This window comes from Callorhinus ursinus, unplaced genomic scaffold (genome assembly GCF_003265705.2).
Source record: "Callorhinus ursinus isolate GAN/ISIS: 27379988/994484 unplaced genomic scaffold, GSC_fseal_2.0 scaffold19, whole genome shotgun sequence".
NCBI lineage: Eukaryota > Metazoa > Chordata > Mammalia > Carnivora > Otariidae > Callorhinus > Callorhinus ursinus.
The window spans coordinates 13,062,991-13,080,346 of record NW_027397081.1 but is presented as its reverse complement, the minus strand read 5'-3'; the positions used below and the strand labels follow the sequence as shown (position 1 = coordinate 13,080,346).

General features: G+C 48.7%; 1 long non-coding RNA gene across 1 annotated transcript in view; it reads left to right on the top strand.

Annotated features, from left to right (window-relative positions):
• LOC141374536 (uncharacterized) overlaps window positions 1–17,356 on the top strand; it is a 219,209-nt gene that overhangs the window by 145,439 nt on the left and 56,414 nt on the right. The window contains exons 3-4 of the long non-coding RNA XR_012381515.1: window positions 14,969–15,067; window positions 15,984–16,108. This is a non-coding gene — a long non-coding RNA (uncharacterized lncRNA). The remainder of the gene's footprint in view (window positions 1–14,968; window positions 15,068–15,983; window positions 16,109–17,356) is intronic.

Here is a 17,356-nt window from a genome sequence, read left to right as displayed (position 1 = left end):
CTGGTGATGAGTAGTGAGCAGGGACCTCAGGGGGTGAGCGGGTAGAATGGGGATAAAAAAGAGAAAGGGAGCACATGAGAAGACAAGGCATGGAGCCATTTTCTCTGCAGCAAAAAGCAAGACTTGTGGTCTGATAAGAACTTTTGACATTGAGAAGGTGCCTGCAAGTCCGGGCTGTGCTCCTATCAGAGGAGTGGAGGGGCTGACTGCTGCAGTCACCACCCGGAGTGTCCCGGCTCCAGGCAGAATATGTGGTGTGGGAGTGTGTGAACGTGTGAGAGTGTGTATGAGAGTGCGTGAGTGCATCTGTGAACGTGTGAGAGTGTGTATGAGAGTGCGTGAGGGCATCTGTGAACGTGTGAGAGTGTGTATGAGAGTGTGTGAGTGCATCTGTGAACGTGTGAGAGTGTGTATGAGAGTGTGTGAGTATGTATGTGGAAGACTGAATATATGAATGTGTATGTGTGTGTGTGTATGTGTGTATATATGTAAATGTGTGTCTGAGTGGGTAAGTGTGTATGTGTGCCACGTGTGAGAGTGTGTCTGTGTGCATGTGTGTGAGGGAGTGTGTGTATGTACATGCGTGTATATAAGAGTCTGTGTGTATGTGTATGTAGGTGTGAGTGGGTATGTAAATGTGCACGAGTGTGTGCACACACATAACTGTGAATGTGTATGTAACTGTGTGCACACGTGTCCGTGAGTTGTGTGTGCATGTGTGTCAGAGTGTGAGTATTTGTAGTGTGTGGGGTGAGGAGGTGAGGGTCAGAAGCTGGATGGTTCCGACCTCACTGACGATGAGCTGTATGACTTGGGACAATTACTTAGTTTCTTTGAGCCTCAGTTGTATCATTTATGAAATGAAGATAATTACAGCCAAAAACTGGCGAGGATCAAAAGGAAGAATATGTGTGAAGCCCCGAGCCGCGTTGCCAGACTGACCCTGTGTTTAAGGAACGTTACGTTACGCATGTTACTCATGCCAACTCTTCCTGCGACTGCAGTTTCCATTCCTGCTACCTCCTCCCGGAGCGGCCGAGTGCGGCGTGGCCCTTCCAGGGGCTCTGGTCCTACCGCCTCGCTTCACGGATGGGGCCACCATGCCCAGATTATGCAGGAGGCCCGCCCAAGGCTTCCCTGTAGCGGGTTCAGGCCTGAGGCTCAGGGGGCCCCATGCCAGTGCTTTCCGGGTCCTTCGGGTGTGCGAGTTTGGAGATCAGGTTAATGTAGGTAGGAGCTGATGAAGCAGGGGCTGCAGTGAGGACCAGCGTGTGGGGCAGGCGGGGGCCGTGGCCGCTCCTCCTGCTGTGCCCGCAGCCCGGCGCTGTCTGGGCAGGCTCTGCCTGGAGGCGTGAGATCCATCCCGGAGCGCTGTGAGGTGCTTACAGTCTTCTGGCTGAAAATCCTTCATACATCTCTGGTAATGCCTGTGAGGGGAGAGAAGAGTGCAAACTTGCCTCTCCCTTGAAATCCTTTCATGCCCCGATTCCACTGGCAAGAAAACATCATCCACCCCGACCTGCCTGGGAGGGTCTCTGCCAGGGAGAGAGGAGCATGGGCTGGGCTCAGCCTGAGACAGGTGAGCTCACCATCTGGCACCTGGGTCCTAGCAGAGGGCGAATCCTCCTTCTGCCTTGCTGTGTGATTTTGAACAAGGCACTTGACCTGTCTGGATCCCATATCCCTCACATGTGAAATAGGAGGATCAGAAAATGTCTAATAGTCTAGGATTCTAAACCCAGCTATTCCCCTTCCTCAGAACCCTCTCCACTATCTGTGGGTGGAGTGATACTTAGGTCAAGAAGACGGGTCAAAAAGCTCTGCATTCATTCCTCTGCTGAGAGCTGTGCTTATGAGTGAGGGCGGATATGTCAGGAAGAAATGGAGAGCCAGAGCTGAAAGGGAGGGTGAGGACAGAGAAAACCCACGGCCCCTTAACCAAACTGATGCAGGTGGTCACGGGAGGTCTGAGGTGAGTGGAGTGGAGCGTGTTCTGACCACCTCGCCCCTTGGTGATCTACATGTATGTAGAGCTTACTATATGCCAGACACTATGCTAACTTTTTACATACATTATTTTATTTGAAATTGCATATCCCCCAACACACACACAGATTTTTTTTTTAAATACACCAAGTGTATTGTTTTGTGGCTTGCTTTTTTACTGAATGTGTCTTAGAGATCTTTCATGGTGTGTGTCAATTTCTCCACTTCACTCTTTCTAATGACCCTGCAGGATCCCAGAATAGGTCTGTACCATGGGTGATTTCATGATTCTTGCATTCATGGATATTTATGAGCTTCCATTTTTTGTTATTATAAACAATGCTGAGTTGAACATCCTTATGCATTTGACTTTTTGCAGAGGAATTAAAGGTTTTGCAATGTAATCCTTTGAATGAAACTCTGGATCAAAAAGCAGGTGCATTTCTTAGCTTGTGAGATCCTGGCGCATTTGCCTTGAGCTTAGATGTTGGGGTTCGAATGGGGGTTTAGTTCTGCCTGAATTAGGAAGGGTAGAAATTGGCTGAGCTCTGGCCCTTCTATTCTGCCCTTGGGTTAGATGATCCGTAGGTGAGAAGCGACGGGGGGTGAGGCAAAGGGAGCTCGCCTCCACTACCAGAGTAGTCAAGGGTGCTCCAGCCAAGGGACCAGGAGGCAGCCCCAGGCACTTAAATCCTCACAGCCCTACTAACCAAGGCCCGTGGAGCCAAAAGGAGCTGCTTTGCTGGAGGAGATTTTGATAACTGCATTTGGAAGGCAACCTAAAGCCAAAGGATAATCCACAATTAGTTTTGTCTTTGTTTGGAATTTATAAAATTAGATTTTCAAAAGAGATTGACCTACCCTTAGATGCTTGAATTTGATGGAGATTAAAAGGGTTTATTTGCATCCCCTGAGCACATCCCTGTAGTAGTAGTAGTCCCGTGCCATGCTGGGGAAGGGGGAGGGTTGTGGTGTTGACCAGCCCCACAGGGCTGACCCGTGTAGATGCCCTAATGGTGGAGACTGGTTTGTGTTTACGGCTATACCTCCAGTGCCTGGAACAGAGCCTGGAACCCACAGTGGGTGATCAATGCATATTTACTGAATATATACAAAGCCTTCTGGGGCAACAGAAAGTAACTAAGAACCCAGACTCTTGATTCAGACACAGACCTCACAGACTAGCTGTGTGATTTTGAACAATTTTTAGAGTTTCCGTCTAAATTTCCATTGTCACATCTGTAAAATGGGAATAGTAATATTTCCTAATACTGCCAACCTCATAGGATTGTTATGATAAGGGAAATTATTAATACCATTCTTATCTTAATGACAATAAACACTTAACTTCGCAGGTTTCTCTTCTTAAATCCTTTCTAACCTCTTTCCCAGCTCATCTCATTTCACTTGAACATTCTAACTGTCCTAGAATATTCCCCATATTATACTTTCTTCTTCTGTCTGTTGGGCACTAAGTTCAGAGTGTTGTACTCTTTAGAGCAGTGGGGGTATGAAGCCATGGGGACACTGCTGCCATTGCCCTCTGCTCTCTGCAGAAGGTTCCTTGTTCCTCCACCCATGTGTCCTTGTGCCTCCTGTCTTGCTCCTTCATGAGTCCCTCTTGCTCTGATTTCAGCCTGCCTGGGGCCTTCTTTGGGCCAAGCATCTCCAGCTGTTGGATCTGCCCCTTCCTTGGTAGACCCCGATTCTTCTTCTGTTTCCATCACTGGGTGCTAGAGACTCCGGTTGGCATTGATCAAGCCAAAGAATCTGTGAGCAGGATGGGATGATGCCTCCAAATTCATTCTAGAAGACAGGGAGGAGAGAATCACCATGACTGAGCACCTACTGTATGCCAGGCCCTGGACCAGGAGGGTTCACTGGTGGCCATGACCTGATTCATCATCTGAGGTAGAAACATGGCAAAGAAGGGCAGGTCTCTGAGAATCTAGGTCGCAAAGCCAAGGTTACACAGCGAGGTGGTGTCAGAGCCAAGGGTGTGACTGGCTGTTCTGGGGTGCAGAGGTTTGCCCCCTGCCGCCCTGCTTGCCAGGCACCCCCTACCAGCCTTGGCTATCTACTTTGGCAGCCCATCATCCAGTGCTATGCGTGGCCCTGGGAGAAGAGAGGCTGAAATCTTATATAATTACCCAAATCATGGCTCCTAAATGGTCTCTGATTACAGCACTAAAGCCCCTTTCTGCAGTGCAGCCCCAGTTCTCCTGAATAGAGCTGTGCCCACTTTGTGTGGGATTTTTTTCTTTTAGAGTGAAAGAGATGGCTTATCCGCATGCAAAGTAGGTCAGAACCTTAGCAAAGATCTTTTCAAACACTTGGCTTTTTTGAAGTCCTGCTACGAAACTCCTTTTGTTTCTCCTGCCTTTGCCTCTTTCTTCCCACCCTGCTCCTTTTTCCAAAAGGCTCCACGACATCAAATGGCTCTAACCGACAGCGACAGCCAGCGCTGCACACGATAAGCTCAATTATAAATAATGCCCGGCTAGCCCAGCTGGGCCGAGAGTGCCCACTGCAGCCAGGCTGCCTCGGTCCAGCGCCTCCCACACCCCGGTCACCCGCACAACATCGCGGGCTCCTGGCCGATCCGCCAGAAAAATATGTGCCCTTGTCCTTGGTCCCGCCAGCTCAGGCGAGGCTTGGGTGGCCTGGGATCGCACCCAGGCCTGGGGGCCATTGGCTGGAGTTTGTGGTGCTCATCATTTAATCCAAACTTGCAAAAGGTTTTTGCTCCAGCGGGAAATCAGTTCAACTGGAACGGTGTGGTGCTTTGCCTAATGGCCTTCTCTCTTGGTTTTTTTTTCTCTCCTATTTGCTCTTGCTTTTGCCGTCCCCCAGTCCCACCCTCACGCATGGTAGGTAGGCGTCAGCAAGAGCTGCGGAGGTGTTAAGGATGCTTTTCAGCAGGATGATGTTTACAAAGGTGGCCACACCCAGTACCACCTGAGAGCCTCACCCCACTCTTGAGCAGGTAGGATGAGGAGGCACTTTTGGCCCCATTTCACAGGGAAGAAAGCCAACTTTCCAGAGCTGAATGAGATGCCAGCTGGCCCTGAAAATTGCAGGGACTGATGGCTCAGGGGCTGGAACCCATGTGTGTTGACTCCAGGGTTCTTTTCCTCAAACCTTGGTGACTTCAGAAGGAAACAGGGGTGTGTGTGTGTGTGTGCACGTGCGTGCACATGTATGCAAGATAAAAGACTAGTGAGCAAGATGAATTTGCTCTTTGCACGGTGATGGTGCCATCAGGAGTTCAGTGGGATTTCCACCTAAGAAGCATCTCCCCGCACTTATACTCTGTCTTCTCTGGACCTGGCAGGAAAGCATCCCTACTCTGCTCTCCCTGTCCCCTCTCCCCTGTCGGTCTCAGTCTGGATCCAAAGAAGAAGTAATTTTCTAGGAGGGCTGGTGTCTTCAGAGGTACTTAGAAGGGGCATTGCTATGGGCACCGCAGGGAAGTGTGGGGGGGCAGGCTTAGGGATGTTTCTGTCATTCAATGTGTAGTTACTTAGGGCCTACCATCTGCCAGGATGCTTCTAGGTGCTGAGAACAAAACAGACAAACCCCCAGCCTTCATGGAATGTGCACTCCAGGGAGGGACACAGACAGTACACTGTGTGAATGACTAAGTAGAGGTGGTCATGAGAGCTAAGACAAAGTAAAGCAGGGAAGAGGGGCAGGGAGTGTTGGAGTGGCTGCAGTTTTAGGGAGGGTGACTAAGAAAGTTCACCGAGAACAAAATGTTGAAATATGGGCCCAGGGGAGTGAGGGCTGAAGACATCTGAGGAAAGTGTTCTGCCCAGAGGAAATAGCAGGTGCAAAGGCACTGAGGCCCAAAGGCACTGATGTGTTTGAGGGGTAAAAAGGAGATGTTGCAGCTAGATCAAAGCAAGTAAGAGGCAATGTCCTAAGGGATTTCAGAAAGGGAATGCGTTGGAGGGGTATGTTTGCAGATCCTATAGCGCTTTGGCTTCTTTCATGTGTGAGATGGGAGCCATTGCAAGCTCTGAGTAGAGGGCTGTCAGGATCTGACCCACACTTGTAGTAGCAATTGCTCCCCTCCCCCAGGCTCCCAGTTTACTGCTCTTTGCTCAGGAGCTCGGAGGGGCTGGGCCAGACTGGAAGGGAAGCTGGGTCCCTTTTGGCTCCAGGTGAAGGCAGAGAAAGAGGAAGAGACTTCGGTTTGGACAGGGAGACTTTGCCTACTGGGTGTTCCTGGGGCTTTTGGAGTGACAGCGGTGATGGTCCATTTGCCGCTCCAAGGATTCTGGCCATCTGGGGACTGGACAGCCCCAGGCTGGACCCCATCTCTCCCAAGATGTTCAAGCACACGTACATCTGTGTGCAGCCCTTCTCTTCATTTTCTCACCCTTCGGGGTGTCCGGCTTCCATCCTTCCTGTGGGCTAATGGCTGTGAGATGAGGTATTGCGCACAGCCGAGAAGCCAGCAGTGTGGGCAGGTCTGAAGATGCTGGAGTTCTCACCTCTCCCGCCTGCTCCCTCTCGGGGCCGCCTCTCCCCCTCCCCTCTTCTCACCCCTTTGCAGAAGAGAACGACAATGCATGTGTGAAGATTGCTTGCTGGCTGGAGACGCTCCCATTCTCCTCCCTTCCCTACTCAGAAGCAACTGTCTTCCTTTCCACATCCTGCCCCCAGCCCTGTCTGTGTCAGGGTATCCTGGCACCCCATCTTCTCTCTCCAGTTTACCTCTCCACCATTCAGAGGATATCCTGGCCTTTCATATGCAGTCGGGATTCCCTGGGCTGCTGAATTGGGGACGAGCTGCATCGGGGTGGCTTAATCCATGACGCACCTGTTGCGTGGGGAGGCTGTTGAAAGCCTCCTGGTGGACCCAATTTGCATTATTTACCCCATTACAAAGGATTCAGGTCTTGGAGACAATTACATAGGTTGTTTGCATTTCAGAACTCCAAAGCGAGTGAGCCCCAAAGGTATCAACTTACATTCATACCCATGGCTCTGAGCTTGCCTCTCCATTTGGGTAGGAGAAGGTGAACTACCCTAGGTTTCCGGTTGGTCCCTCCATCCCCTTGTAGGGATGAACATGCCATTGTAGACCTCCGGGCCCAGCCTTCCCCCTTCTCTTAGGAGGAGGCCGTCCACCATGGTAAGGGCAAGCCCAGCAGCTTCCTTCCAGGGTAGGGTGGGGTTTGTTTGTGTAAATTGCCTCTTCTTTTTGAGAAAGAACAAGCAGAAGAGAGAAAATGAAACACTTTTGCCACCTCCTTGTTAGCTCGGAGTCCCAGGTGAGCTAGGGAACTCACAGCTCCTTTTGTGTGGCTGGCGGCCTGGAGCGTATCCATGGTGATGCCTTGACGCTTCTCTCGGAGCTGGGGACCAGCCTCTCTCAGCAGCATTCCCGAGCTGCCAGCCTCAGGGATAGGCAGGGAAGAGGGGCCCATGGGATCAAGGGAGGACTGGGTTGGGATGGTCTGGGTGCTGGGCAGTGGATTCTTGCCCCTCTGCTTCTTCAAGGCCAGCCCCCGCTTGGAACCTGGGATCCACTCTAAGAACACACCCACAGTGGGTGACATTCGTGGTCTTCTAGAGCCTGGTTTCATGCTCCCTATCCAGGTTTGTCTCCTGTGGGTCCTCTATACACAGCTGCTACGTGAGCCTGGCCTGGTCTCTTCACTTCCCACCAAAAGAACATTTATTTCTGCTTCGGTGCCTTTGTTTCTGCTGTGCCTCCTGTCGGGGACCTTTCCCTCCCTTAGTATTTCTCTGACTTGGTTCCAGAGCCACCTTCTCTGAGAAGCCTTCCTTGATTAAGACCTGAGCCCTTGGGGCCATCCCCCTCTCTAAATCCAGACACCCACTGCCTCTCTGGGTCTGGTTTTCTCTCAGGAACACATAATGGCTTCTGTTATTAATTGGCTTGCATGTGAGTGGCAGGTGCACAGCGGGGAAGGCTGGACCTGGCGTCTGTGATTCCTGGACGTGAACCTTCTCTAATTTGCTCTCCTAGGATGAGTGTCACTTATTAGTCATCTCACAGAACTGGCAAGCAACCTTTGCTTGCTCAGTTTCTCCACCTGCAAAGTGGGAATCCCAGCAATTCCCTGCAAACTTGTGGGGATGACATAAATTATCGTAGGGGCACCTGGGTGGCTTAGTCGGGTAAGCGTCCAACTTGATTTTGGCTCAGGTTGGGGTCTCAGGGTTGTGGGATGGAGCCCCCACAAGGCATCTCCTTGTGCCTCCCCCTCTGCTCCTCTCCTCGCTCATGCTTTCTCTTTCTCTCAAATAAATAAATTGAATTAAAAAATAAATTATTGTGCAATAATTTTACTTAGGCGGAGGTGAAAGTGCTGCTCTAGGGTCTGGCAAGCAGAGGGCATGGCCCCTGCCCTCTGCCTCTCCACCACTCCTTTCGATGCTGCTGTTTGCTCCCCCAGCACCCTGGATTTCCCCCTTGAAGTCCTTCGCACATGCATATAATTAATGACTGATTTGTTGTAGTGATGTACTTGATGTTTCTTTCAGGGGAATTGCAGGCAATGGGCTTAGTGTGCTATGTCCATCACTGTCTCCCTGTGCTTAGCACAGAATCTGGACAGGGAAGTGCTCAAGGAACATTTGCTGGCTGACCATCTGAACACAGATTAGGGCCCCTCTACCACTAGACCATTTGCTCCTAGAATGCAGGCTCTGTTTTTTTTACTGCCTTGAATCTCCATGGAGCCTTGAATATAGTAGGTGTTCTATAAGTGGCTCATTAGAGAACAGTCTTTGGCTGAACATTTTGCCATTCAGGAGCCAGTGACCACAGAAAGACTCCTGGGTGATGCTAGGAACCGAAGAGGGGCTCCCTTCTGTAGAATGGCTTAGGGGGAAATCTATGGTTTGGAGGCAGAGGGGTAGACCAAACAAATCCCTCAGTGTCGCTTCTTATCCTGGGGTTTATGGTCCGCAGAAAGCCGGAAGCACTTTGTTCCAGAACCCATTAGTCAGCCCCAGAGAGACCACACCTTTGGGGCCAGATGGAGGAGGTGGGACCTTTTTCTCTCGGAGAGCTGGGCCAGTAGGCTGATGGGCTAGAGTTAATTCCCATGAGCATTGCTGAAGTTGGGACAAACTCAATTTTAAGTTAAGTGAAAATATTTTTATTTGAGTTAATGTACATTGGATCTAGTAAACACACAGAGTATATTACTACGCACTCTGGAAATGTGCAGTCCGATCAGCAAACAGATTAGTTTTAAGTGAAAAGACACTGGCAGACGCTTAAATTCATTGACTTGTTGAGAACGTCTAGATTTGGATACAAATGCACTGGAACGCTACATCAGTTTGGTGTCTCAGCCCATCCGCACGGAGAAGCTATTGATTTTAGTTGATATGCATTGATTCCCAGAAAACAGGGCGGCTTTTGAAAATGAACTTCCAGTAATTTCAGGGAGAAGCTGGTGCGTTTGTCTCCACGCGAGGCTGACTTGTTTTGTTAAACGTGTCTCTATGCCTCGAAGGAACAGAGCAGCAGACAAATATCTTCGTATGAATTAAAATGCATTGATTCTTGGAGGGAAATGATGGTCTCCGTTAAAAGCTTTTTTGGAGATGTTAGCACCCCTTCCTCCCTGCCTTCTGCTCTCCCCAAAACGGTGGCAGTTTTCAGAGCCCATCTGAAGTTGGAGGTGGTGGTGGGTGGGAGGGGTGGGGAGAGGAGGAGGGAAGCCTTGCACTGCCAGTCCCCTGCAGCGTGTGGACAGGAAGCTGCTCTTCTCCAGGGACGGGAACAGTGCATGGGTTCAATGTTGTTCACCTCCTAACCAGACCGAGACAGGTGCCCAGGTAGGAGCTGAGGGGAGGGGAAACAGAGCTTCCATTGATAAGGAAAATAGTAAGGAAGAGGAGGGGCCCGAGGGTCAGGGGTGGGAGGCACAGATGAGGGTGCGTGTGCACTTTCGGCCTCATGGTCAATGGCCTCTCTGCGTGGAAACGGGAAATGAGTGGTTGATAATCACCAAAATGATGCAGGAGTGAGTTATCTCACTTTCTTACCTTCTGAATGAGCTGGACGTGAACCAGAGGTGTAATTTAGGCATTTCTCACCCTCATTAATGAATAGCTCCCATGGGGTGTGCAGACAGCAGGGCTAGAAAAATGATTCCAGAAGCCAGGAAGGAAGCAATTGGCCCGGAACTTATTTTTCATGTGCTGAGACTCCCTGGATCTCTCTGGATCAGAGCCACTTGGGACAAGTTTGAGGGTTGATCATGGACTTAATTCCTCTTTAGCCATTTCTAGCTCCTCCTCAGCCCCCCAAATACACCCTGGGTGGGGGATTAAATCTATCTGGGCCGTATTTGTCGGCCGTGGGTGGGCTAGAAAGTGCTGACCAGTTATCCAGGTAACACTGTCCATGGGAGCTAAACCTTCTCCAAGGGTAATGGAAGGGAAGACTGCTAAGAAAGACCTTGGAGGGAAGGTCAACTGTGAAGCCACCTCTTTTCACCTCTGGTTGCAGGTGTTATAAATCAAGGGTCATAGGTCCATATCTACTTACTCCGGACAGTAGATTCTCTCCCCCTTCACTTTCTTCTACTCCTCTACAGTCTCTTCTAATTGTCCCTACTCTGCTTTGGAAAGGGAAAAACCTGAAAAGCATAAGATCAAAGCACTGGAAGGGATTTTATGAATCCTTCAGTCCAGCCCCCATCTGGCGCTTTATCCTCTGCCTCTGCAATATCCTTTGCCAAATATAGTATTGGTTTAAATGCCTCTGACCATGGACTGCACATCATCTTCCATGTGTCTTTTTCTTTAAATTTTTTATTGTTATGTTAATCACCATACATTACATCATTAGTTTTTGATGTAGTGTTCCATGATTCATTGTTTGTGCATAATACCCAGTGCTCCACACAGAATGTGCCCTCTTTAATACCCATCACCAGGCTAACCCATCCCCCCACCCCCTCCCCTCTAGAACCCTCAGTTTGTTTTTCAGAGTCCATCATCTCTCATGGTTCGTCTCCCCCTCCGATTTCCCCCCCTTCATTCTTCCCCTCCTGCTATCTTTATTTTTTCTTAACATATATTGCATTATTTGTTTCAGAGGTACAGATCTTGCACAATTCACAGCACTCACCATAGCACATACCCTCCCCAATGTCTCCACGTGTCTTTTTCAAATAGTTCCAGCCCATGCCAAGTTCCCCCTGCCCCTAGCCCGTCAACACCAACACCAACATCAAACCTAAATGAGCCTGGTGGCTCTGGTTCTGTCCTCTGGGGTAGCACCTAGGCGGTCTTATTCTCCCACGTGGATGTCTGTAGACATTTGAGGTTAGTTACTATGTCCCCACTGAGGCTTCCTTTCTCCAGGGAAAACTCCCTAGGTTCTTCAGCTGTTTCTAATATGGCATAGTTTCAGATCCCTCCACCGCTTTTAGGACCAGCTACATAATTTGTGTGAGCCCCCAGTGCAAAATGAAAATTCAGGGCTCTGTGTTTGAAAATTATTAGAAGTTTCAAGATGACATTGGGACCCTTCTGAGTGACTGTACAGGGTTACACACCCATAAGGCAGCCCTGACCATAGGGGACCTCTTTTTCTAGATCTCAGTCTGCAGTGTCCTTCTAAGTGATGTTGCAGGGCTGGTCTGTCCAGAAGTAGAGTAACAGTCACTTTTTTCTGGATATATCCATTAGTGTTAGTGAAGCAATTGACGATCACATTAACTTTACTGGCAATCAGAGCATACAGGTGAGTCATGCTCAGCATAACGTCCACTCTAAAGTCTGGGTTTGATTCATATCTGCAGAGGCTGAGCCACCTCTCTTACTTTGGGGCAGTTGCAAGAATCCATAGTGGTGAACTTTGCTGTGCCCATAGGATCCATCCCAGGGCTTAACCACATTATTATCTTTAGACCATTTTTCACTCGTTCAGTCCATACAGAAACATTTACCAAGTGCCCACTGTGTGCTAAGACAGTAATAGGAGTTGGGATACAGCCTTGAATAAAACCTGACCTTGACCTTAAGGAGATTTAGTTTAGAAAAGATATTTAAACAATAATTACATGAAAACGTACTAATTCCTACAATAGGGATGTACTACGGGAGTGGAAATGATGGGAAGTCATAGAATGCTTCAAAGAAGTAGCATTTGAGATGGCTCTTGAAGGATGAGCAGAGGTTTGGCGCATGGGAAAGGGAGGTGGGAAAGCCTGGCTTACGATGGCCTGGCTTCCTCCCCAGAAACTCCCACCTCATTTCTTTTGGCCATTGTTGTAGGGCAGCACCAAGGAACTTGGCCCTGGTGGCTCCCCACAGAAATCCGCAGCCTGTTCCATCTCTGGGGCCTTTCAGGCAGACCCCATGCCTTGATGAGAAGACATTGCTGGAGTTTTTGCTGCAGTTTTAATTTCTTGACATCATCTGGGTGCGTTGGGAAAAATGAGATCTAATAATGAATGATTACAACTCTCAAGTTAAGTCTAGTTGGTTGACTAATCAATTTGGTTAAGTGAAAATCCATAGCAAATGAGTCGACCGCAGTATGACATTTCTCCATCCAATTTAAATTAAAATCACCAACCATAATAATTTCACAATTACTCAGGGAGGGCACACTGGAGACTTGACCCCCGGAGCAGAGAAATTGCAAATGCCGCAGAGGTTGGGCTAAGAGTGGGGTGATGAGGAAGTCACTCGAGCTGAACTCTGCTTGAACTGCTCAGCCTCGTCAGCTTGTGGGGGTGGTGGGGCCGCAAAGGATGCTGAGCAGCAGTTTTGTATTCTTGGGTGCAGCCCTGTGTCTCCTCCCCTGGGGAGGCAGGAGTTTCCAGCCTCCTGGCTAGAAAGCCCGCAGAGAGCTCCTCCAACAGGGGAGCAGGTTTTCTCTTCTCCAGGTAGCAGGGTGAGGAAAGAGGAGGATGTTATCTTTGCATGTTAAATCCCCAAATTTAAACTACGAATTCCTGGACAGTGGATGCCATGTCTGTTTATCTTGAGTGAGGAGTGCTAAGTGGGTGTAACAAGCAATTAATAGGTTTTTGATAATGAGGGCAAGAATGACAGAACAATGGAAAGGATTAGATTTTATCGAATATGATAAATGTTTATTTGCTGAATGTACCCTTTATACCAGGCACGGTATTAGGCCCCAGGGAGTGAGAGATGGCTTAAACGTACAGCACAGCTTCCACAAGCACAGTTTGTGTAGCCTGAGAGATAAACACTTAATACGAATACAAGGCCGAATGTCATTAATGTTTAGTAAGGAACTTGACAGATAAGAATGTTTTTGGATCGGGGAATTTCATGCAAACATTTCGTCTGCCAGTTCCCCCATCTGTAGAGGGCATTTATTTTGTAATAGTACTAGCTCACAAAGTGGTCAAATGAAGGAGGTGGCTGGTACTGTTGGTGGTCCCTCGGCCATTTTTGTCTCCTTCTACAACAATAAAACTCCCCAATGTCAGTTGAACACATGGCTGCCTGGAATCAAGACTACATTTCCCAGGCTCCCTTGCGTGTGTGGTCACATGACTGAAGTCAGGCCAATGGAATGCAAGTTCATGCAGCTTCTAGGAAGTGTCCTTAAAGGGAGGAACCAGGTTCTCATCTTACCCCTGCTTCCTGTTTCCTTCCTCCTAGCAGGAATTCAGGTGGAGTGACTGGAGCTGGAACAGTAGTCATCTTGAAACGTAAAGTGACTTTGGAAGTGGAGTCCATGCAGGCAGAGCAACAAGATAGAAGGAGCCTGGATTCTGAACACTGTGATGTGCATACTAGCCCTCAGTGCTGAATTTGGAAATGAAAATAAACATCTGTCTTACTTAAACCACTTTTATTTTGGGGTAACTGTCACTCCAGGCTGAGCTCAATTCTAATTAATTCAAGTGAATTGTTGCATATAAGGCACTTAGAATAGTGCTTAGCATATAATAAAGGCTCCAGAACTGGTGGCTCCTATTAGTATTTTTGGTTCTTACTCTAAAGGAGACAGAAGACAAAGACTGCCCACTGAGCCGCAGGTCACCTGCCTTATTTTTCCATGGGGACTCTTGGCTGAGATGCTCACCCTTCTGTGTCATGGTCAAGGCCCAGCTCTGCAGCCCCTCCTCCTCCCACAGTCCACTCTTCTTATACTCTCAGCTTACCACCCCCGCCCCCTGACTTAAATCTTGCTGTCACCAGCTCAGCCATTACTTACAGAGAGAAGCAGCAGTGGCCCAGGAGAAGTATGGGCAGAGAGTCAGGTCCTATGGATCAATTTGTAATTTTTCTTGTGGCGGCAAGAGGAGCATGAGCAATGTATGCACTAAATCCCCAGCATGGCAGCAGCATGGCAGCATGTCTTGGCTTGAATTATTTATCTGTGCGTGGGACTGGGGCTTTGGAAGGAGGGGGAACACTGGGTGGATATAAGTGCTTTCCAGCTTAGGCCATTATGGGGAGTGGGGGCAGGGGAAGGCTGGCGATGATATTGGTCCGGACACCCAGCTGTGAGAGATGGCAGAGCAGTTGTCTGTGTAGGCGGGCCAAGGTGCTTTCAGTTTCTGGGCAGACAAGGGTTGTAAAGTCACCCCTTTGCATTGCTGGGAACCATAGTAGAAAAATGGTGAAGTTATTAGCTCAGAAGTAACAGTTGGCTCTTTGCCTGTTGTTGGGTTCATACATTGAGAAAGTGCAAGTATATATCACATTCCCTAGAGGGGAAGGAGAAGGGAATGTGGAGGCTCTCCTGGCCTCGGGGGTGGGGGGAGGCGTTATGGTTATTAGAAGGAATGTCACTTACCTGAAGGTATGAGTTTGACAGACATTACTAGTGCTCACCAATATTTCCAAATCTCTTCCCTTTCTTGTTCACATGGAAGAATTAATCAGTATTGTGGGGCTAGTTCTGGGCAATGGAGTATAGCCAGAAGTGACGTGTGACCACTTAAGAGTTGCCATGCATTTTTCTCCATGTTTCTTTCTCTCTCTTTAGAAAATCCTGAGATGATGATGTCACAGTCTGGTGGAACCTACAGCAGCCTGGGTCCCTGAATGATGGTGTGGAGCAGAGCCCCAGGACCAACAGCACTGGGTATGGAAATGAGTGAGAAATAAGGAGGAGCAACAGCTCCTCCTCTCAAGGGGCTGAGTGAATTGAGGCCCCTAGGATAAGCTGCTAGTTCAATGAGAAAAGGCTAGTAAGGACTCAATCTTGGATTTTAGCTTTGTGCCTGGGCTCTTGGTAGAGAGAAGCAAAGCAGAGAATTCTCTGGTAATTGGAATTCATGGTAATTGCAACACAGTATAACAGATCCTGATGAGTGTTGCCAAAATCAAAGGGGTGGGTGCTTCTGATGGGAAGCCAAGGTTAGCAAACCAGGAATTGGAACCTGGGTAGGTCACTAGATCTTGTGCATGCAGCTGGAGCTGAGAAAAGGCCAATTACGAATGCTCATACATAGAACTAGGGATGGGTGAGGCCAGAGCAGTACCAGTATTGGCAGGGTCAGGGGCACTGGGGTGGCTCAGTCAGTTGAGTGTCTGCCTTTGGCTCAGGTCATGATCCCAGGGTCCTGGGCTGGAGCCCTGTGTCTGGTTTCCGGCCCAGTGGGGAGTCTGCTTCTCCCTCTCCCCCAGTCCCCCCCCCTTCTCTCAAATAAATAAGTAAATAAAATCTTTAAAAAAAAATAGTGGCAGGGTCAGTTGAAGAGACCTGAGAATGTACCTGGGATAGACGCCATTGCCACAGACGCCAGGTCACAGGGGCAGATCTTCAAACCAGAAGATCAATTCCAGAATCTTCCCCAGAACTTATGGACTGAATTGTGTTTCCTTTCCCCAATTTCATATGTTGCAGTCCTAACCCCCAGTGTGACTGTATTTGGAGATAAGACCTTTAGGGAATTAATTCATGTTACATGACATCATAAGGGTGGAGCCCTAAATCCAGTAAGGCTGATGTCCTTATAAGAAGGGGAAGAGAGACCAGAGATCTTTCTGTCTCCAAGTGCCTGCCCAGAAAAGCTGTATGAGGACGCGGTGAGAAGGCAGCCATCTGCAAGCCAGGAAGAGAGCTCTTCCCAGAAACCAACCCTGATGGCCCCTTGATCTTGGATTTCCAGCCTCCAGTATGGTAAGAAAACAGATTTCCGTTTCTTACGCCCCCCCAGGCTGTGTTATTTTGTTACGGTGGCCTGAGCTGACTATTACAGACCTTGACCTAGGACTTGTTCCCCGATGCTCTCTTCTCCACTCAACCTCTGGCTTTCCTGGGGGCAACTTTGTATATGATGTCAGATATTTTGAGGTGGAGAGGAAAGAGAAGAGAGGGGAATAACGCAAATATGAACACCTCCTTGCACTTGTAACAACATGCTTTTCTTTCCCAGGTATTACACTAGATTGCAAGTATAGCCCTGTAAAACAGGGATAATTATCCTAGGCTTACCGATTTTATTCATTTGCTCAGCAATGTTCTTGGAGCATCTACTATGTGTTGGGGCATGATGCTGAGTTTTGGGGTACAGAGTTGAAGAGGCAACAGCTCCTCCTCTCAAGGGGCTGAGTGAATTGAGGCCCCTAGGATAAGCTGCTAGTTCAATGAGAAAAGGCTAGTAAGGACTCAATCTTGGATTTTAGCTTTGTGCCTGGGCTCTTGGTAGAGAGAAGCAAAGCAGAGAATTCTCTGTAAGAGATGCTGGCAGAGTCTTGCATCCCAGTGAAGGCTGTTTCTTCCTTGTCCCCAAGGAAGCCGAAGGTCAGCATCACACCTAGGCAGCGTGTCCAGCTATGGTCACCTGCATCCCAATCAATCCCCACCTTCTTCTTTGCTGGCAGAACCTTTACTTTGTCTACGTCTCTTGCACCCATGCACCTCAGGGAAAGCTGGCTTCTCCCAGTCCCGAGGGTGAATCATGTAGGCAGCAAGGCAATCAGTCACACTCAATCTATTCTTCTTGCAATTCTTATTAGTGAAACACAATAGAGCCTGCAGGGGTTCTTGGATTTCTCACCCAATAATGAACTAAAAGAGGGGCATTCTGTTTTTTTGAGAGGTATTACTGTGTGAGTATATGATGCTGGGAGCTGCTGCAGCCACTTTATGACCATGAGGAGACAAGCTGAAGCACAATTGCTAACAGGCTGAGCATGGCAGAGCAGAGGGAGGGAAAGAACTTGTTCTTGATGTTGATCAACTGAGTTAACAGGGCTTCTTGTTATATTCAATAATAAATATTCTCATTGTTCAAGCTTTTTTGGATTGAGCATTCTATTACTTGCAGCCAGAAGCTTCCCAACATATACAGGTAGAAACAATCAACAAGCGTGTGTATACTGAGGTCCCACTGACTCAGTGTGTGACTTTGGGCAGGTCTCATGA